General features: G+C 45.2%; 1 long non-coding RNA gene across 1 annotated transcript in view; it reads left to right on the top strand.

Annotated features, from left to right (window-relative positions):
- The window catches only part of LOC148142801 (uncharacterized), a 270,385-nt gene that overhangs the window by 50,578 nt on the left and 197,184 nt on the right, over positions 1-22,623 (top strand). The window lies entirely within an intron of this gene.

Raw genomic sequence — 22,623 nt, 5'->3', positions numbered from 1 at the left:
CCTCTTGCAAAACGTCAACCCTTTACTCCTGTAGACCTGACCAGACCCCCTGCTGTAACATTTTAGTAACCTATTTTGACAAACTCTCCCTAATATACACCAATCCAGACTATTATTTCTTCAGCTAAGGTAAAGCTACCAATTTCCTTGGTCGAGATGGCAAAGATGTCCCTCATAAGGTCACTATCGGAGCCCTTGTTCCCACAACAGTACCTTGTCCTGGCCAGTGGACAAGTCAATGGAACCTCCATCTCAGGTGGATGCAGCGGTCGGTCTCAGCCAACCTTGCTCCAACTGGAAGGATCCCAAGGGACTGGGTGACAATACAGGACACCCGATAGGCTGGAGAATCCAGAGTACCCTGGGGTTGGAAGGATCGGCAGGGGTGACAAGTCAACAGAACCGCAATTCCCTCTTTTGCCGCCTGACCATTCGAGGAAATAAGACTAAAGAGGCTCTGAAACAGAGTAAACTGGGATTATCAGACCTGTGTCATTTACTCTGTGCAGAATCGGTATGCCTTCGACTATATACTTGCCGAGGAGGGTAAGGTCTTCCCCATTGTCCAAGATAAATGCACTATGGCCATTCCCGATCTCACTGGCAATATTACTAAGATACAAGAAGAGATCCAGGCATTCCTTGACAGAATGACTGAAGGGACCAGTTGGGGAAACTGCAGATCGGGCTCATGGTACAATTGGCTTATCAATTTAGCTATGTCTGTTTGTCAGTAGTGGTATTGTTAGGTATTTAATTGCTATGCTTATGAGGTCCCTTACTGATATAGATTTGCCCCAGAAGATGCTCCTTTTGCAATCTGATGGCTCACCCACACGTGTCGATGGCGATGATAAATGTGACCAGATGAGCTGCGAAGGTGGTGGTGCCGCTCTACAGGATGTTGATGGCTGGACCATCTTGAAGGGCATTCGTTTGGACGAGCCTTCTCTTTCAGTGATCGCGGTGCAATCAAAGGGAGGGATGAGGGTGTGGGCATCTGGGTGATAAAGTCTATAGCCTTAAAACCTGTCTTTAAACATTCAGACTAAAATGTAATGCTGAATTATTGAATACATTTACTGCACTAGAAAATAAACCGGCAGGAAGGCTCAGAAAGAGGAGAGAACTTAAAGATAGGGACACCTGGGCTCACCAAGTGATAACAGGATGCTGTGAGGCAATTAAGAACGTTTGCCTCAGCATCGGTGAATCTGTGTGAACAGGACACCAAGTGATAACATTCACAGCCGTTCCCTTGTTAGACCATTTTAGTGCTGAGGCTGTTGAATCCCGTAGAAAATTAACTCTTAGTGCTTATCTGCTATGGATTGAAAAGAATTCCATTTTGGGACTTTATGATGATATTGAGTAGCCATTACTGGTTATTAAATACAAATTCTGTGAAAGGAAATATTGATAAAGCTTTACCTTACTTACTGCAGCCGAGGCTCCAGCGGAGGAAACAGGCCGCTGGCACACTTCCGGCTTCGGGGTGTCCACGCCCCCTGGTGCGGTCCCGCCCCCTCCTCCGCCAAAGCCTCCATAAACCCCGCCCCTTCCGGACGCAGCTCGTAAACCCCGCCCCTTCCGGACGTAGCTCGTTAACCCCGTCCCTTCCGAATGCAGCTCGTAAACCCCGCCCCTTCCGAACGCAGTTCGTTCACCCCGCACTTTGGAACGCTGCATGTAAACCCGCCCCATCGATACCAACCCCGCCTCTTGGACACAAAGTCCTTTCCAACTCGCGAACCAAACCCCGCCCCTGCGCCGCAGACCCCGCCCGAGTCAAACCACGCCCCCTGCCCTCACGCGTTACCGCCCACAAAGCTGCGCGCCTCCAGGATAGCCGCCTTGCCCCGCCTACTAGCTCGCGACCCTCTCACGAGACACGCCTCGCCCATGTGCTCCACCCGCCCTCCAATCTAAACCCCGCCCCTTCTGGTACACCCCGCCCACCCAGGTGTATTTGGAAGCACTGGCTTCTGCAGCGTTGATTCTTCGGCCGGAAGCTGTGCTGCAGGATCCTAAGACACAGAATTAATTGCAAAACATCACAGTGTCATGCAACCGATGCAATATTTGGAACAAACCTGGACCGCTGCTGAGTCCTTCATCTTTTAGAATGGGTTGCAGGTTTCAGTTCATCAATATATAAATTCCAGAACTTTAGATCAGATTCCCTCCAGTATGGAAACAGGCCCTTCGGGCCAACAAGTCCACACCGACCCACCGAAGAGCAAAACACCCAGCCCCATTCCCCGTCACCTAACACTACGGAGCAATTTAGCTTGGCCAATTCACCTAAACCTGCACGTCTTTGGAAAATGGGAGGATATCCGCGCAGACGTGGGAGGGGGGAGGGGAATTGAACCTGGAGCTCTGGCGCTGTAAGGCAGCAGTGCTAACCACAAAACAAAGAGGGATAGGGATGTAAGGCAGGCTTTCAGGGAGCTAGGGTGGAAGCTGAGGGCTAGAACAAACAGAGTGGTTATCTCTGGTTTGTTGCCTCCTTTCCCAGGTATCTGACCCTTGTCTTTTGTGTCCTCCCCTACCCTTGCTGTTAGCCCTTGACCCCAGTCTCCTTTTTGTTATTTCTTCTACTGCCTCCACCAGCATTTTGGCTTTCTGTTTCTGCTTCTCGTCTTCCCTTTTCACATACACTTTCTGTGCCTCTCGTAACAGCTCTTCCGTCTTTCACTCCATCCATCTAATTTCTGTCATTTCTTTTGTATGTCCGGCCATGATTTCGTTACAAACTGGACCTTTAAGTGTCCCTGTGCTATCTGATTATTGGGATCCATTCCCAAACACTTCCTTGTGGCCCCCTTGAGCCTTTTAAGAAATGCAGAAGGGGTTCCATCCTTCTCTTGTCGTACTTCAAAGGCCTTAACAAAGTTTTATGATCTTGGTGCCGCCTCTTTAATTCCTAATATTCCCATTTCTCATAGATCCCGCATTGACCCCCTATCTTCTCTGTAATTATTTTCCAAATGAGGGTCAACATTTGGGAATTTCTGTTCTGCTGGGGCCCCTTCTTCCCCAACTGGGTGCCTGTTTTCCCATTCTTATAAAGCTGCTCTCCTAATCATACCTCGTTCTTCCCCTGAAAATAACGTTCCTAAAATTGCCATCAGTTCTCCCCAGGTATATAAATTAGGCCCTAGGAATTGCTCTAATTGTTCGGCTCGTCCAACCGGATCCTCTATTAAACTTTTCATTTCCTTTGTAAAGACCCTAACTTCACTGCTAGTTAAGGGAGCATTTACATATCCAATTGTACCTTCCCCAATCGGAACCTCTCGTAAGGGACATAATTTTACATTTTCCAATATCTCTGCCCCTCCTTTACGTGTGGTGGCTCGAGTGACTCTGCTCCCCCCCCCCCCCCCCCCCCCCCCCCCAGGTTCTGCATCTTTTAGTTCAGAGTCCGTTCCCATTTCTGTGTCTGGGCTCGGTTCTACTTTGGGAGCTGGAGGCTCGTTCCGGGGAGTAGTATATGGGGGCGGCAAACACGTTAAGGGATCCCATTGTGGCTTCCCTTGTTCATTCTTTTTCTGTTCTTTCCTTGATTCCTCCTTATTCATGGGACATAATTTTACTCCCGCGCTCCCTATCCAACAAACCGCATAATCTGCCTCTTTTTGACTGTACGCTTCTTTCCGATTGACATATATATTAAGATCTTGACACAGCCAATCCTCATCGGACCCATATTTGGGCCAAAAAATAGCAGGCGCCTTAATACTTTATCTAGTCCAGACAAAACAACAATAGTAGTTTACCATTATAGCCTTATCTTTCCCCCGCGTCTGGGAGTTGTGTTCCCAATTTCTCAACATTCTCCCCAAAGGACTGTCGGGTGAAATATATTAGTCTTTAACGTTACTTACAGATCGATCGTTACCCAGGCAACTTCCCGTGCCTCCCATTGTTGCTAATTTAATTAATCTTAATGAGGTCCGGTGTCACCCTCTTCCACACCCCCTTCAGGGTCCTGACTAGACACCTTACTCGTCCGATTAATCTGACCAACTATATGCTTTTTGAGACTTCAACTGTTCTCCATAAATCACTTTTATGTAAGGATAAAAGAGATTAGTTAGAAGCTGATAGTAAGGCAGTCATGACCTGTAAAAAGAACAGGAGTTAACATTTTATTTTATAATCTGCAAAATCCTTAACCTTAAAAGAAATCATGTTAAAATTTCCATAGCAGAAATCAGATTCAAAACAGTCCCGGATCTCGAGCTCCAGGGAACAAAGCAGAAACATTCAATCACCAACAAACAAATGTGCATTCAAACCAAATCACAAAGAGTTAAACTTTCTAGTTGCTGTACAGCTCTTTCTCTTTCTCTCTCTCTCTCTCTCACACACACACACACACACACAGACACCGTATCTCACAGACACTTTGAGCTTCCCGCAACGACTCCTTGAGCTTTTGAATATTCTTCTGGACGTCCGGCCATAAATCTCCCAGTCCGGATCGTACTCGCCCAAACCGCGAACGACAAGCAAGGGAGTCGGAGATCACCGAAATCGGCGAGGTGCACCTCCCCGTCATCCCAAGAGTGTCAAGCGGTCTGAGTTTTGCATCCCGGAACGAGGCCCCCAATTGTGAGAAACAGAACTCACTCACAAATCAATCAGCGTGAGACAAAGCCTTGGAAACACGAACAATTTATTACAGTCTTGCAGGTACCAGACGCTTCTGCAATCAAGCAGAAATGCGCACCAAAACAGAGCATGTTAGCTTTCTTATTCAGTTTACAAGTTGTGGAATCACGCCTCCCTTTTCCCATCCTATCATAAGCCAATTACCTGACTTGTTAGTTATTTTCTTATCTGGCCATCCTGCTGTCCTTGTCTGCATTCTTTGTTCCTTGTTTGTTACAGCTTGTTCTTTTATCCAGTTTCTCTTATCATACTATAAGCTTTATTGTGAAATGCCCCTGTTGCTTCTTTTTGTGGTCAACTACAACACTTTAAAGTTATTTCCTAGCTTAAAACTATTTTCTTGAAAATACCCTCTATATTCATTAAAGTCTTAGCCTTACGTATGCTACATACTACAAGAATTTCGCTTCCCTTCCCCCCACTACCCCACCTCACCCATCTGCAAAAACAACATTTCTAATCTCCCACAGAAAGAGGGATAGGGATGTAAGGCAGGATTTCAGGGAGCTAGGGTGGAAGCTGAGGGCTAGAACAAACAGAGTGGTTATCTTTGGTTTGTTACCCGTGCCACGTGATAGCAAGGCAAGGAATAGGGAGATATATCAGCTGAACACGTGGCTGCAAGGATGGTGCAGGAGGGAGGGTTTCAGGTTTTTGGATAATTGGGGCTCATTCTGGGGAAGGTGGGACTTGTACAAACAGGACAGTCTTCACTTGAACCAGAGGGGTACTCATATCCTGGGTGGGAAATTTGCTGGTGCTATTCGGGTGGCTTTAAACTAGATCAGCAGGGGGATGGGAACCGGGGGTGTAGCTGTAGTGCAAAGGAGGATGAGAGTAGGAATCACAGGGACAGGATTTCAGGGTCACAGGAATGTGCTGGCAGACAGCAAACTGGTTTGAAGTGTGTCTACTTCAACGCCAGAGTATCCGCAATAAGGTAGGTGAGCTTGCAGCACAGATAGGTACCTGGGACTTGGATGTTGTGGCCATTTCGGAGACATGGATAGAGCAGTGTGAGGAATGGATGTTGCAGGTTCCAGGGTTTTGATCTTTCATTAAGAACAGCCAAGGCGGTAAAAGAGGGAGAGGCGTGGCCTTGTTAGTCAAGGATAGTATAACGGTGGCTGACAGAACTTTTGATGAGGACTCATCTACTCAGGTAATGTGGGCTGAGGTTAGAAACAGGAGAGGAGAGGTCACACTGCTTGGAGTTTTTTTATAGGCCTCCGCAGAGTTCCAGGGAGGTGGAAGAGGGGATTAGCAAAATTATTCTGGGTAGGAGTGAAAGGAACAGGGTGGTCATTATGGGGGACTTTAACTTCCCCAACATTGACTGGAAATGCTTTCACTCCAGTACGTCGTATGGATCAGTTTTTGTCCAGTGTGTGCAAGAGGGGAGGTCACACTGGATCTGGTGCTTGGTAATGAACTAGGCCAGGTGTTTGATTTCGTGGAAGGTGAGCACTTTGGAGAGAGTGACCATAATTCAGTTCGGTTTCATTTAGCGATGTAAAGGGAAAGGAACATGCCGCAGGTCAAGAGTTATCGATGGGGCAAGGGCAATTATAATGCAATTAGGCAAGACTTAGGATGCATAGAATAGGGTAGCAAAATGCAGGGGATGGGAACTATTGAAATGTGGAGCTGGTTTAAGGAACAGATATTGTGTGTCCTTGATAGGTATGTCCCTGTCAGGCAGGAAGTGATAAGGTAAGGGAACCATGGTTTACAACAGAAATTGCATCTCTTGTGACAAAGAAGAAGGATGCTTATGTGTTGATGAGGCAAGATGGTTCAGAAGAGGCGATGGAGAGTTACAGATCAGCTAGGAAGGATTTAAAGAGAGAGTTAAGAGCAAAGAGAGGACATGAGCAGTCATTACCAAATAGAATAAAGGAGAACCGAAAGCTTTCTATAGGTATGTGAGGAATAAAAGGATGATTAGGGTAGGAATAGGGCCAATCAAAGACAGAAGTGGGAAGTTGAGTGTGGGCCCTGTGGAGATTGGAGAGGTGTTAATGAATATCTCTCATCGGTCTTCACTCAGGAAAAGGAGAATATTGTAGAGGAGAAGAATGAGGTACGAGATATTAGACTCGAAAGGATCGAGGTTAGTTGCACACAGGTGTTATCAATTCTAGAAGGAGTGAAAGTAGACAAGTGCCCTGAGCCCGATGGGATTTATCCGAGGTTTCTCTGGGAAGTGAGGGAGGAGATCACAGAACCTTTGGCTTTGATATTTGAGTCGTCATTGTCGACAGGTTTAGTACCAGAGAGGAGGATTGCAAATGTTGTGCCCTTGTTCAAGAAGGGCAGCAGAGATGACCCAGGTAATTATAGACCAGTGAGCCTTACTTCTGTTGAAGGAAAGCTTTTGGAAAGGAATATTAGAGATCGGATTTATAATCATCTAGCAAGAAACAATTTGATTTCAGATAGTCAACATGGTTTCATCAAGGGCAGATCGTGTCTCACAAACCTCATTGCGCTTTTTGAGAAGGTGACCAAGCATGTAGATGAGGGTAGGGCAGTTGACGTGGTGTACATGGACGTCCGTAAAGGTTCCACATGGTAGGCTGTTGGAGAAAATGCAGAGGCATGGGATTGTGGGTGATTTAGCAGTTTGGATTAGAAAGTGGCTTTCTGAAAGAAGGCAGCGAGTGGTGGTTTATGCAAAATATTCAGCCTGGAGTCTGGTTACTAGTGGTGTGCCACAAGGATCTGTTTTGGGACTACTACGGTTTGTCATTTTTATAAATGACTTAGACGCAGGCATAGGTGGATGGATTAGTAAATTTGCAGATGACACTAAAGTCGGTGGAGTACTGGACAGTTTGGAAGAATGTTATAGGTTGCAGGGGGACTTGGATAAACAGCAAAATTCGGCTGAGAGGTAGCAAATGGAGTTCAATGCAGCTAAATGTGAGGTGATTCACTTTGGGAAGAATAACAGGAAGGCAGTGATCTTGGAGTCCAAGTGCATAGATTCCTGAAAGTTGCCACGCAGGTGGATAGTGCTGTTAAGAAGGCATATGGTGTGTTAGGTTTCGTTCGTAGAGGGATTGAGTTCCGGGGAACCGCAATATTACGCTGCAACTATACAAAACGCTGGTGCGGCCACACTTGGAATATTGTGTATAGTTCTGGTCCCCATATTTCAGGAAGGATGTGGGAAGCATTGGAAACGGTGCAGAGGAGATTTACCAGGTTGTTGCCTGGTCTGGAGGGAGGGTCTTATGAGGAAAGGCTGAGAGACTTGGGTCCGTTCTCATTGCAAAGAAGAAGGCTAAGAGGTGATTTGATAGAGACATATAAGATGATCAGAGGATTAGATAGGGTAGACAGTGAAAGAATCTTTCCTAGTATGGTGACATCAGCTTGTACGAGGGGGCAGAACTACAAATTGAGGAGTGATAGATTTAAGACAGATGTCAGAGGCAAGTTCTTTATGCAGAGAGTGGTAAGGGCGTGGACTGCCCTACCTGCTAAGGTAGTCAACTCAGCCACATTAGGGAGATTTAAACATTCCTTAGATAAGCGCATGGTTGATTTTGGGAGAGTGTAGGGGAATGAACTGAGAATAGTTCACAGGTCGGCGCAACATCGAGGGCCGAAGGGCCTGTTCTGCGCTGGATTGTTCTTTGTTCTATGTTCTAAACTTAGTGCAGGAGGCTGAAAGAAATGAGCAGCTTTAAAACAAAAACCTCTTGGAGCTCAAAGCTTTCAATGAGAGTCTGAGCCCGGCGGTAAGTTCAGGTAACCTTTATTGCAACCCAACTTTGTTACAGCTTCAGATTCCCCCCACCCAGGAAAAAGGCAGAGAAAAAGCAGTTGCTTTTTGAGCACCTCAAGGTCAAAGTGCACACACCACACCTCCCCTGTCCCACCCCCCTCACTGTCTTTACTATTGGTCAGCACCAAGTTGTCCCTTTGTAATCGGATCCTTGGTACAGTCGTAACCCGGAGGAAGTATTGCCTCACTCAGCAATTTCAACCCATACCCTGTCTCCAAGTAAGTTTCTCCCCGCTCATTTGCCAGGAAGTGGCAGTGTAGAGTCAACCAGACTGCTGTGGGTCTGGAGTCACGTGTAGGCCAGACCGGGTAAAGGATGCAGCTGGAACGACTGAGTGAATCCTTTCCCACAATGGCGGTTCCTTTCCCTAACAAGGGGGAGAGTGAATCAGATGGGGGCTTTCTCCCCCGCACCACCCCCTCCCTGAAAAAGTCTGATCGTTAGATTCCGAACTCCACATTTCTGACCGAATACAAATTCTGCCATCTGTTGTGGCGGGATTCGAACCCGGGAGTCCCCAGAACCGGGTTGATATCCAATCAATAATGGCACTTGGCCGTCATTCCTTCAATCCCCCTGCGATGGCACGTGAACTCGCTGGTGATTCCGCAGGTTGCAGGAGTAGGTGAAGCCCTTCCCACACAGAGCAGGTGAAGGGCCTCTCCCCGGTGTGGATCCATTGATACCTCAGCAGGGTGGAAGATGTGCTGAAGCCCTTTTCGCACTTGGGGCAGCTGAAGGGCCTCTCCCCCGTGTGGACCCGCTGGTGGGCCAACAGTTGGGAGAAATGTCTGAAGGCCTTCCCGCAGTCGGTGAAAGGGAATGGCCTCTCCCCGGTGTGACTGCGCCGATGAGTCTCCAGGGCAGACAGGACACGGAAACCTTTCCCACAGTCGCCACACTTCCACGGTTCCTCCACGGGCCGGGAACCTCAGGTTTCTCCATGGCCACAGCTTCAGCTGCACACAAACACGTGTAGAGCCCCTCCCTGCCGTGAAATCCCCTTTCCAGGCCGTATAACTGTTTCAGGCTCCACACACAGTGCGCGGCAACAGTGGGGGCTCTCGTCCAGTCCCAATGATACTGAAAACGTCCTCAAACAGGAACCAAAAAGCATTGATCCCTCTCACAGAAATCACAGTCAAAAATCTTTGCGGTCCCGATGGATTGAGTGACTGTCAGACATTGACATCAAAGTGAGGACTGCAGACGCTGGAGAGTCAGTCAAGAAATGTGGCGCTGGAAAAGCACAACAGGTCAGGCAGCATCTGAGGAACAGGAGAGTCAATGTTTCGGGCATAAGCCCTTCATCTGTTGATTTTGAAACTTCAATCTTCAGATTTTCAAATACTCTGCAAAAAGAGATTACAAAAGTCATCACTATCAGTGCAGGGTAGAAATTCAGAACAAGCAATTCTACTTTCTGTGGAATATTCTTTTGTTGTTCCACAAAATTGAAAGCACCATCCCACTCTCTCTCCCCCTCTGTTCTCACTCAGCTCTAACTAATTCCCCTGAAGGTGCTGATTCAGGATCTTACAGGGGCAGAAAAAGCAAAAACATCAAGACTGACATCTCGCTGAATTTTACATACCTCCAACTGAAAGTTAATATCTTTAACAACACTGGGATACTGCTGAGAGTGAGCAGGTCTGATTTTGGGAAGCAAAAAAAAAGTGTCAATTCAGGGTGAACCTGCAATGCAGCTTCTGGAGGAAGGACCAGACACAAAATGGTTATCGACCCCGAGAAGGTGGGAGCAAAATGAGACATCAAGGCATTAACACCAACACACTTCAGTCAAACTCTTTTGCTTCCAGTGAGGCAGAACATGCTCTGAAAGTCCAGCCTTCATAACCACACTTCTGCTCTCACTGAAGACAATTAGAGTCACACAGCACGGAAACAGACCCTTTGACCCAACCTGCCCAGATATCCTAAATTAATCTAGTCACGTTTGCCAATACTTGGCCCCTATATGGGGCGGGAGCTGGCAGCTGGGACTAAATTGGATTGGCTATCTTGTCAGCAAGGACGGGTTGGACCGAAGGGTCAGTTTCTGCGCTGTACATCTCTATGACTCCAGTTGCATTTGCCATCACTTGGCCCTGACCCAACTGAATCCTTCATATTCAGATGCCCGTCCAGGAGCCTTTTACTTGTCATCATAACAGCACCCACCACTTCCTCTGGCAGCTCACGCCATCGCTCAAGCGACCCCACGTTGAAAGCGTCTGATCTGGTGCACCATATGACATCAGGATAATCTCAGATTGTACCGGATTGCATCGATACTCAGTCAGTGGCTTTCGCGATCAGGATGTTGTACGTGATCAAACAGGTCCATGGGTAGGCGATCCCCCACATCTTAGTTCAAGTATCTCTACGAGAACTCCCTTGCTGGAGGGTCCCTTGGAGACACTTCAACTGGACTTCATTGAGTTGGAGAAATGAGTTGAGTTGCTATAAATGTGTTTTGCTTGTTGCTGATGTCTTTTCGAAGTGGATTGAAGCCTACCCTCCTCCTAATGCTACTGCTGAGACTGTGATGAAAATTTTGTTTAAGGAAATAATTCCCCGCTTCAGTATACCTGTGTGCATTAGCTCGGACAATGGACGACACTTTGTAGGTAATATTAACGGAGAACTCTGTTCCCAGCTTTGTATTTGTCGGCAACTGCATGGTGCTTATCATCCTCAGGCGGCCGGCATTGTTGAATGTTTTAACCAGACTCAAGACTAAACTTGCCAAATTAGTGGCAGAGTATGGCCTCTCCTGGTTATGCTAATCCCTGTGGCCTTATTCCAGATGCGATCCATGTCTGCGAGCAAGACACGACTGTCTCCAGCTGAGAGTCTCTCTGGTCACCGCCTCCGAACCCCTTGGAACGATTCAACTCCCTTCTCAGTCCACTTCCACCACATGACCGAAGCAATGATTGGTTATGTTCTTGCTCTAACTAGTGTTATGCGTGCCTTTTACTCCCAGGAGCATACGGCCTACAGCGATGTACCCTCCCTTTCAGCCTCGTCACGGGTAGAGCCTGGTTCGTTCGTGCTCGTCAAGAACTGGACTGGCAAAGGTCTCCAACCTCGTTGGGATGGCTCCTTCCAGGTTTTACTTCCCACCCCTATGGTGGTCAAAGTCACTGGGCACTCAGCTTGGGTCCAACTGCACCATTGTCGATGGGTTTTGAATTTTGCTGTTGTTCTAATGTTAATCTTATTACAGGTACTTGAACTAAGAGGAGGGACATGTGGTGGATCGCTTATCTCCTCACCTTTCTGATCACGTACAACATCCTGATGGGGAAAGCCACTAAGTATGGATGCGACCAGGAATGATCAGAGATTATCCACCGCCCATGCTGAGGAGATGTCGTCCAGTGCACCGGACCAGACGCCTTTGACGTGATGAAGATTGATTATTGCAATGGACTCTTACATCAGAAAGACCAGATGGTCCATCTGGACAGGAGAAATCAGTGGGAGTTACCATGTCGTTACCATGTTTTTTTTATTTTACCTGCAGACGCAAGCCTAGTGAGGATAAAAATGATCAACCCCGTTATTATGGTAAATATTTTAAGGACGCCCAGGAACACCATCCCATTTTGCAGGACTGGCCGACTTGAGAAAAGGGAAGCCTGATAGGGGAAACTCCTCAATCCACAAACAACGTATTTATACAGGCCCACAGAACGCTCTTCACCCCAGAGGTAGTAATATGTTACTCCTCTCTATCGGGAGATGACTTACTTGCCCCGTCCTCAGTCCCCGATTCCATTCTATTCGTCAGACTTCCTACTGCCGACCCTGCGAAGAGAAATATCGTTTTCCAATAACCTCGGGTCTGTGTATACAAACAGCTGGTGTAACACTGGCTGGCGTACAGTAGGCCTTATGTGGCACATGGACCTGGAACGGAACCCTTCCCATGCGCATTTATAGGCCTTTTCTCTTTTCAGAACCTGATACTGTCACCAAGACCATGTACAATAGAGCTAAGGGAGAGCCCAATGGGAACAGCATTCTGAGGACCATTGTCTCCCATACAGTGCGAGTGCTCGAGTCACTTGGCCCATTTTTTACAGTGCTCAAGCAACTCCTCTTGCAAAACGTCGACCCTTTACTCCTGTAGACCTGACCAGACCCCCTGCTGTAACATTTCAGTAACCTATTTTGACAAACTCTTCCTAATATACACCAATCCAGACTATTATTTCTTCAGCTAAGGTAAAGCTACCAATGTCCTTGTCCTTGATGGCAAAGATGTCCCTCATAAGGTGACTATCAGAGCCCTTGTTCCCACAACAGTACCTTGTCCTGGCCAGTGGACAGGTCGATGGAACCTCCATCTGAGGAGGATGCAGCGGTCGGTCTCAACCGGCCTTGCTCCAACTGGAATGATCCCAAGGGACTGGGTGACAATACAGGACACCCAATAGGCTGGGGAATCCAGAGTACCCTGAGGTTGGAAGGATTGGCAGGGGTGACATGTCAACAGAACCGCAATTCCCTCTTTTGCGGCCTGATCATTCGAGGAAATAAGACTAAAGAGGCTCTGGAACAGAGTAAACTGGGATTATCAGACCTGTGTCTTTACTCTGTGCAGAATCGGTATGCCTTAGACTATATACTTGCCCAGGAGGGTGAGGTCTGCATCATTGTCCAAGATAAATGCACTATGGGCATTCCCGATCTCACTGGCAATATTACTGAGATATAAGAAGAGATCCAGGCATTCCTTGACAGAATGACTGAAGGGACCAGTTGGGGAAACTGCAGATCGGGCTGATGGTACAATTGGCGTATCAATTTAGCTATGTTTGTTTGTCGGTATTGGTATTGTTAGGTATTTAATTGCTAAGATTATGCGGTCCCTTAGTGATATAGATTTGCCCCAGAAGATGCTCCTTTTGCGATCCGATGGCTCACCCACACGTGCCGATGGCGATGATAAATATGACCAGATGAGCTGCGAAGATGGTGGTGCCGCTCTGCAGGATGTTGATGGCTGGACCACCTTGAAGGGCATTCGTTTGGATTAGCCTTCTCTTTCAGTGATCGCGGTGCAATCAAAGGGAGGAATGAGGGTGTGGGCATCTGGGTGAGAAAGCCTATAGCCTTAAAACTTGTCTTTAAACATTCAGACTAAAATGTAATGCTGAATTATTGAATACATTTACTGCACTCGAAAATAAACAGGCAGGAAGGCTCAGAAAGAGGAGAGAACTTAAAGATAGGCACACCTGGGCTCACCAAGTGATAACAGGATGTTGTGAGGCAATTAAGAACGTTTGCCTCAGCATCGGTGAATCTGTGTGAACAGGACACCAAGTGATAACACTCACAGCCGTTCCCTTGTGAAATTAATGATAGTCTGTTAGAAATGGGGTAAAGTGTTGTTTTTGCAGATATAGAAAAAGCATACAGAAAAGGGGTACAGCAAGAGAACTATTAACCCTACAGGTATTTAGGGAAGAGTATCTTTACGTTTCAGTGTATAATTGTGGTTAATGAAACACTAACTTTGGTGTGTAATTATTATCACAAAAAGTTATTTTTTAAAAATTATGCTTTCAGCAAAAAGCTGAGATAATCAAAATGCTTAAGGTATACAAAACGATACAAGTTAATGAAATGTCCGAGGATGGAATGTACCAGCAGAATTGATACAAAATGTTAAACCAGATCTTGATGTACTGTCGACAAAATAAATGTATGTGTCAGCACTTACAGAAAGGAAGGTTGCCAACCTGGGGAAGGGGGAAGTAATAAGGGTAGAGTGCAGCTGGGCAGTGGTCTGGCACAGTAAGAGAGATTGGGTAATTAGGAGTCTGGAGAGATGACCTCACTCAGCTCAAAGGGTATAACTATACACTAACCTGAGTTCTAATTTGCCCATTTGCTTCTGCAATTGAAGCCCTTAGTTGCAAGTTCGCAATAAATTGTCTTGTTTCCAGTTTTGGTGGTCTCGTCTAAATTTTATTGAATTTTGTTTCTAACAGATTTGGGGGCTCATTCTGGGATCCCAAGCTCCGGTCGCTCGGCATTCTTGGAGAAACGGAAAAGGTGCACCTTGCTGATTTCGGGATTTCTGGTTTCCCCTTGTTTCCGCGGCGGCTTTGGGAGAGCGTGATCCGGACTGAGAGACCCTGAAAACAAGATGGGCAGACACGGCAGGTTCGGTCGGGTGACTCTTCTGTGCACAAGACCCGGGTAAGAAAGGTCTTAAAAGATTTATCCGGGCGACCGGGGTAGGCAGCGGTAGTTGCTGCCAGTTGGATATATCCAGGGAACCGGAGTGCTGGTGACTGGAATAGGCGAACCTGGTCAGCCAGGGTGGATGGCCGTTGGTACTGTTGCCAGGTGGATATATCCGGGTGGCCGGCAGCGGCAGTTGTTGCCAGTCAGATATATCTGGGTATCCAGGGAACCGGGGTTCTGGGCGAACGGGTTAGGCGAACCCAATCAACCAGGGTAGGTAGCAGTTGTCACTGTTGCCAGGTGGATATATCCGGGGAATTGCTGCGGGACAGGGTGCACAAACACGCGGCGGGAAGTTCGGTCGGTAAGCGACCGGGATAGTCAACGGTAGTGGTTGCCAGGTATTGCCGCGGGATAAGGGCGTGCGGATTCGACCAGGTAACTCTTGTGCACAGACCAAGGTAAGAAAAGGGATCTTTAAGTATTGCCTTGGTGGTCGGGGATGTACGAGAAGTACGGGACGTACGAGAAGTATGGGAAATTGGCAACTTTCAAAATAAAGTGTTTAATTGGCTAGATTAATCTGATGAGTAAGGTGTCTACCTGATTCGATCACGCAGCCTTAGACCGGTTGTTAAGAGGGGAAATCCCCCACGCGAAGGTTAGGACCCTGAAGTGGGTGTGGAAGAAGGTGACCACCGGACCTCAGTCAGGTTAACTAAATTACATAAAGAAACGGCCAAGTATTAAAATGGGAAACAAGAATAGTTGTTTAAGTGTCGAAGGGGACATGAGAGGGACGTCCGAGGACCACATTCCAATGGACAGTCCTTTTGGAAAAATGTTAAGAGATTGGAAGTACAATCCTGGACGCGAGGAAATGATAAAAAAATGATAAAATCTCAATGAAAAACAGCCTTAAAGTCAAGAGGAATCAGATTATGCTTCGTGTCAGAAGGGCTAGTAGCTGAAGGGCTTCTGAGGGTGCACTTCGTAACTAACTTATGGCCAGACGTCCAGAAAAAATATTCAAAAGCTAGAGTCGTCGTTGCGGGAAACTCAAAAAGTGTCTGTGTGAGAGTGTGAGTGAGTGTGAGAGTGTGAGAGTGTGAGAGTGTGAGAGTGTGAGAGTGTGAGAGTGTGAGAGTGTGAGAGAGTGAGAGAGTGAGAGAGTGAGAGAGTGAGAGAGTGAGTGAGAGAGTGAGAGAGTGAGAGAGTGAGAGAGTGAGAGAGTGAGAGAAAAGAGCTGTACAGCTCATAGAAAGTTTATCCCTTTGTGATTCAGTGTGAATGCACATTTGTTTGTTGGTGATTGAATGTTCCCTGGAGCTTGAGATCCGGAATTGTTTTGAATCTGATTTCCATTATGGAAATTTTAACATGATTTCTTTTAAGGTTAAGGATTTTGCAAGATTATGAAATAAACTGTTCTTTTTACAGGTCATAACTGCTTTACTATCAGTTTCTAACTAATCTCTTTTATCCTTACATAAAAGCGATTTATGGAGGACAGTTGAAGTTTTAACTTGAATAGACAAATCCTTTTAAGGCAGCTCTGGTTATTTCACGACCTATAGCATTGTAATTGAGCAATGACTGGTCAGGACTACTTGGGAGGACTAGTTTTGGATTTGAATCAGGGGACTGGAACCGGGTGATTGTGGTGGATTTCAGAGTTGGGAACTGTGTGCATTTTGCATTTTGAATATTAAACACTGACTAAGTGAATTTATAATATATAAATATATATTTACAAGGAAGATTCCAAAATGTATAGTTAGGAACAGGCTTTAAAGAAAAGCAAGCATCAATTGATAAACTGTATTTGAGATTACAGGGAGCAAGAAAAATTGCAATATTTCTTGAAAAGAATCAAGATCTAAACAAAACATTGGGTGATGAGGAATGGCCATGAGGTGGCCCTAAAGCTGTTCAGTTGGTTAAATCAGCTCAGTAATTAATCTGGCAACGTAACATGAGAAGCAGAAACAGAAGACAAAAATAATGATAAGCCACGGTTAATGAGGTAATAAAGAAAAGGAGAAAACTAAAAGGATAAGGAAACCGGAATGGTGGCGGGCAGCATGTTGAAAATAAAGTGAGGAGAAAGGATCAGGGAGGAGATGTTAAGGGGGCTGGTAGACAGGAACAAGGATCAAGGATCAAAGTGGAAATCTCCACAGGCGGGATGTTATTACTGTGGAAAGACAGGTCACTTTAAGAGAGAGTGTCCAGAGCTGAAAAAGGAAGTAAAGGCAGTGTCGTTTATGAACCTTGATGAAAATAGGGGTGTCAGGAGTTCCTGCCCCCGGGGACCCACCAGGAACCCTTGATAAACTTAAAGGTGGGACCTTACAAAGAGGACGTAGTTTTCCTAGTCGAGACGGGGGCAGCAAGGTCATCCTTAAATTTTAAGCCCAAGGGAGTGGGAACAAAAACAAAAGTTAATTGGATTATGGCAACAGTTTTGTGATGAGAGGCATGAAGAATCAGTTTTGCGTTCATGACGAGATATTGCCACCAAATTGGGGATCGAATTAACTGCAAAAGGTGCTATGGAATCTGTTGAGGTTCTTAAAAATGAATGTGCTCGAGCAAAACAATTACAGAAACAGAATGAGAAGTCACAAGTGACTGGGAAACAAACAGAACTGCACGATTACAGTTTTAAAAATGTTTTAATCACTTGGTTGTGTTTCCATCCTGAATTATATAAAATATATACTTAATAATTAATATTTATAATAATTCAATTGTGTTAGCCTGAATCAATATTAATTGGCAGGATTCCTTCATACATTCTCAGTGACCTGTCATATTGATTCATGGTTAATTTAAAACATGACTGCATTAATTCATTGTTAATTAAAGAATGGAAAGCTACATTACTGGCCAGAGTGTGTGCAGGCAGTGGTAGCAATAGCCTTATTGGTAGAGGAGAGTCGGAAACTTACCTTTAGGGGAGCCTTAGTAGTCAGCACCCCACATCAGGTACGGTCAGGAGAAGAAAGGGGCATGATTAGAAGAGCTGCTCTGAGGGAATGGAAAAGAGACATCCGGTGGGTGAGGGAGTGATACCAGCCAAAAACAAATTCCCCAATGTGCACCTCCGTTGGAAGGGTATGGATGAACACGATAGAGGAAAAATGAGGGACTTTCGAGAAATGGTCATTTTGGGTATTAAAGAAGCAGCACCTAAATCTCAGAATTCTTTCAAAGCTTTTGAAGTAAGACAGGAAAAGGAGGAAGCCCCATCAGCCTTTTTACAGGGATTAAAAGAAGCCTGTAGAAAATATTCGGGAATGAATCCCGATGATCCGGTAGCACAGGGACTTTTAAAGGTCCAATTTGTAACTAAATCATGGCCGGACATACAAAAGAAATTACAGAAATTAGAAGGCTGGAGTGAAAAACAGATAGAAGGTCTGTTATACGAGGCACAGAAAGTGTGTGTGAGAAGGGAAGAGGAGAAACAAAAACAAAAAGCTAAAATAATGGTTGCAGCAGTTGAAGAAATTACGACGAGAAAGTTAGAATCAGAGAACAGAGGAGGACAAGAGAGACAGAGAGCAGATGGTAGGGGAAGGAAGCAACTGGCAGGATGTTATTACTGCGGAAAAACAGGACATTTTAAAAGACAATGTCCAAGGTTCGGACGACAAAGAGAAGCGGTATCATTGATGATTTTTGATGAAGATTAGGGGAGTCAGGGGTTCCTTCCTCCTGTGACCCACCGGGAACCCTTGATAAATTTAAAGGTGGGACCTGAAGGAGAGGAAACAGTGTTTTTAGTGGATACGGGAGCAGCACGATCATCCCTAAGCTTTAGACCTAGCGGTGTTAAATTAACTAACAAAGGTCTCAAGGTTTCTGGAGTAAAAGGCAAAGAATTCTTCAATCAGAATGCAGGACAATGGCTCACAGACTCTAGGATCTTGAAATATGAGACAATCTTAATAGAACAGGATGACCTTGTGTTAGTCACAGACAGTTGCTTGAATCCAGCTGCATTTCTGTGGCAGAGAGAGGGGGGTGGCCCCTGTCAATCCAGAACATGACTGCTTTGATATTACTGAATATCAGACTAAAGTGCAAATGAACTTAAGAGATGTACCGTTGCATGCGAGAGCTCGGTTGTTTATCGACGGGTCCTCCCGGATGATTGAGGGTAAAAAGCACAATGAATATACTGTAGTAGACGGGATAGAGGGAAGCATTATCGAGGCTGAAAGACTGCCTAACGGCTGGTCAGAGTTCAATGATAAGTTTTTAACGAACTATATTGTGGCGCTCGGCTCTTCTTTGTCTATTCTTAGGAATAAGAATACAGACACCGCCACTCGAGTTTGCAGTACATCGAATACAACCGGGTGATTGGGTCCTGATCATGACCTGGAAAGATACCAAACTGCACCCGAGCTGGGAGGGACCATTCCTAACCCTCCTAACTAGTGAAACAGCTATTCGGACTGCTGAGAAAGGGTGGAGTCATCACACTCACGTTAAAGGTCCTGTGAATGCCCCAAAGGTGGACTGGCACGCTCATCCTACAGACAACCCTCTGAAAGTTAAGAAAGAAAGAATGAACGGAGACAAAAGACTCTTTTAACGTTTGCTGATATATATATATATATTGTTATTGATTGTAAGGGCTGTGTGACACCTAAAATGTTAAGACAGGATGGTAGGCAGAATTCAGAGGTGGGTTGACACTGGGATAGTATTGTAATGTTAGTAGTACTAACTATTCAAGGAAGTGGGAAAAATCACTTCACTACGCTGTGCCAGAATTATGCTAAACAAGAGGGACTTGCCGACTGTTGGGTCTGTGCAGAGGTCCCACACCATGGCGAATCTGGGATCCCCACCTCGGTAATACCGCTCACTAAAAAAGAAGTGTACGATGTACAATAATTTGATGTGGGTTCAAATAATACAAAGTGGAGGTTTGAAAGAAGCAAATATAGCTTTGCGGGATGGTTCCCAAGGCCAGCTCCAAAGCATCAGGGCGCTATTGATAGTCTTAGAATTTCCCCACCGAAAGGAGCAGTAAATACCACCTGTTTCTGTAATCAGAATGATGCTGCACCTTTCCAACTGGGAAAATCATCTTGTGTCCACACCAGTCAAGCCACTGCCACGACCACTCCCCAAATATTAAACGGAACATATTGGGTATGCGGTCTGAAGGCCTATCCATTTATTCCCGGGGAAAAATATGTTCGTGTGATCAAATGTGTCATGTTATGAAGTTGACGAAACACTTCCCCAAAACCAGAAAGGTTGGAGTGGCTGCTGTTATCTCACCTCCGAATAGAAAAGCATGAGCCCAACCTGAGAAAGGAGGGGGGGATAAGACGCAAGACCAGAGAGGTCTCAGAAGGAGACCGTCTACTGTGGACACTACTCCCAATACGGCACTACAAGGGCAGGGGTGAAAAAAAAGAAATAGCGGCTGCCCTTGAAAATTTAATTAATGATACCACCGGCGCGATGGGAGAAACTCAATCCCAAATATCGGCCATAACCACTGAAATGATTGCCAAAAGACTGACAGCTTTACAGAATCGAATGGCTTTAGACTATCTTTTGGCCGCAAAAGGGGGAACCTGTGCTCTGATTGGTAAAGAATGCTGCACCTTCATCCCAGACATCTCATCCATAGTGGAAGATAAGGTGGAAATAGTAAAGAAAAAGATAAGCAATATAAGAGAAATTGAAGATGAACTCCGAAAAGATGAAGTATGGGGATGGGGTAACTGGAGATTGACCGGGTGGGAAAACGGTTAGTGAATTTAGGCATTTATGAGCTACTAATAATTGTAGATTTACTGATAGGGTTTAATGTGATAAAATGGATAATGACTAAGCTGGTAATGTCTTTGGGAGGACAACAACCAATAATGGTCCAAACTGAGAAGGTCAAAAATGACTAGATTGTGAACCTCGACACCTTAGGATGAAAAGAGGGCAGAACATAAGATTGCAAAAACAACAAATGGTTAAGAAAAGAAATGGGGGAATTGTTAGAAATGGGTAAAGTACGTTTTTGCAGATATAGAAAAAGCATACAGAAAAGGGGTACAGCAAGAGAACTATTAACCCTGCAGGTATTTAGGGACTTTTCAGTGTATAATTGTGGTTAATTAAATGCTAACTTTGGTGTGTAATTACTATAACAAAAAGTTCTTTTTGTAAAGTTATGCTTTCAGCAAAAAGCTGAGATAACCGAAATGTTTGAGCTATACAAAACGAGACAAGTTAATGAAATGTCCGAGGGTGGAATGTACCAGCAGAATTGATACAAAATGTTAAACCAGATCTTGACAAAATAAATGTATGTGTCAGCATTTACAGAAAGGAAGGTTTCCAACCTGGGGAAGGGGGAAGTAATAAGGGTGGAGTGCAGCTGGGCAGTGGTCTGGTACAGTAAGAGAGATTGGGTAATTAGGAGTCTGGAGAGATGCCCTCACTCAGCTCAAAGGGTATAACTGTACATTAACCTAAGTTCTAATTTGCTCATTTGCTTCTGCATTTGATGCCCTTTCTTGCAAGATCGTAGAATAAATTATCTTGTTTCCAGTTTTGGTGGTCTCGTCTAAATTTTATTAAACATGTTTCTCACAATACTAACGCTCCTGACTAATGCACCTAACCTGCACATCCCTGGGCACTATGGGTAATTTAGAACTGCCAATCCATCCTAACCTGCACATCCCTACACACTATGGATAATTTTGTATTGCAAATCCCCCCCTAAAATGGATAAAGTTAAAAATCACAACACCAGGTTGGAGACCAACAGGTGTGTTTGGAAGCACTAGCATTTGGAGCGCTGCTCCTTCATTCGGTGGTTGTCGAGAATACGGTCATAAGTCATAGAATTTATGGAAAAACATGACAATGTCCATGTCATTGAAATGATATGTTGAACAAACCTGGATTGTTCAGTCTTTCATCTTTTCGATTGGGTTGCAGGCATCATTAACATGCAAATCCCAGAACTACCTGTAAGGCACCTTCTCAAGAGAACTTAAAGTTTTATAACAAAAAGTGACATTTTAGCCCAGCTCTGCAAGTGAAGTGTAGTGCGGTGCGGTCATGAGAGAGAGAAAATGTCTATTTCCATCCTGTATGTCTCTACTTATTTGAGAACAGATGCCTTACTTCTGTTGGTGTAAGTATTGTTGTAAATCATAGCTGGGTACTAATAGTTAGATATAAGGGGGAAGAGAATTCCTCAAATAGGGCAGTATAAGAATCCTGCGAGAGCCCTATTTCTGGTTTACTTGCTAATGAACAAACATTAAACACAAGCACCTATTTATTTCAAATTTGGTTTCATTTTTCTTGTGTGATTCCCTGCTGTGACTACATTGTGCCTGGATGGTTGACAGGCTGGGAGATTGTGGGTTGGGGTTTGATTGACTGAATGTTTTATTGTTCCAGAAGGTGCAGAAGGGAACAGGGAGATCAACAGAGGACAGAGAAATCAGGACCTGAAATCGGAGCTGACACCAGACTACCCTGTGATCAGTGCTTTGATTAGCAGTGCCAACCCTCCACCTTTACCTAACTTCCCATTTGAGGACACCCTCAATATTCAGGATCCAATCCTTGTCATCCTGAAGCCATGTCTCTGTAGGAGTGTCAGATTGCAATTATTCACTTCAATGTATGTAGTCAATTCATTCACTTTTGTTACAATGCAGCACACATTCAGACACACCATTTTTAGTTTCAATTTTTGTGATCTTTAGAATCTAGTTTTGATTGCTGGTACATTTACTCTTCTTGTCCCTTTCAATTGTTCTCTGATGTTCATTTTCCACATCACTACATTACTCACTGGCCTTGATTTGGATTGGCCATAATGTCCAGGGACGTGCATGTTAGGTGGGTTAGCCATGGGAAATGCAGGGTTATAGTTTCG

The sequence above is a fragment of the Chiloscyllium plagiosum genome, unplaced genomic scaffold (genome assembly GCF_037043375.1).
Source record: "Chiloscyllium plagiosum isolate Xiang-an unplaced genomic scaffold, Cpla_swu_hap1 HiC_scaffold_27, whole genome shotgun sequence".
Lineage (NCBI taxonomy): Eukaryota > Metazoa > Chordata > Chondrichthyes > Orectolobiformes > Hemiscylliidae > Chiloscyllium > Chiloscyllium plagiosum.
This window is presented reverse-complemented; position numbering and strand designations above follow the sequence as displayed.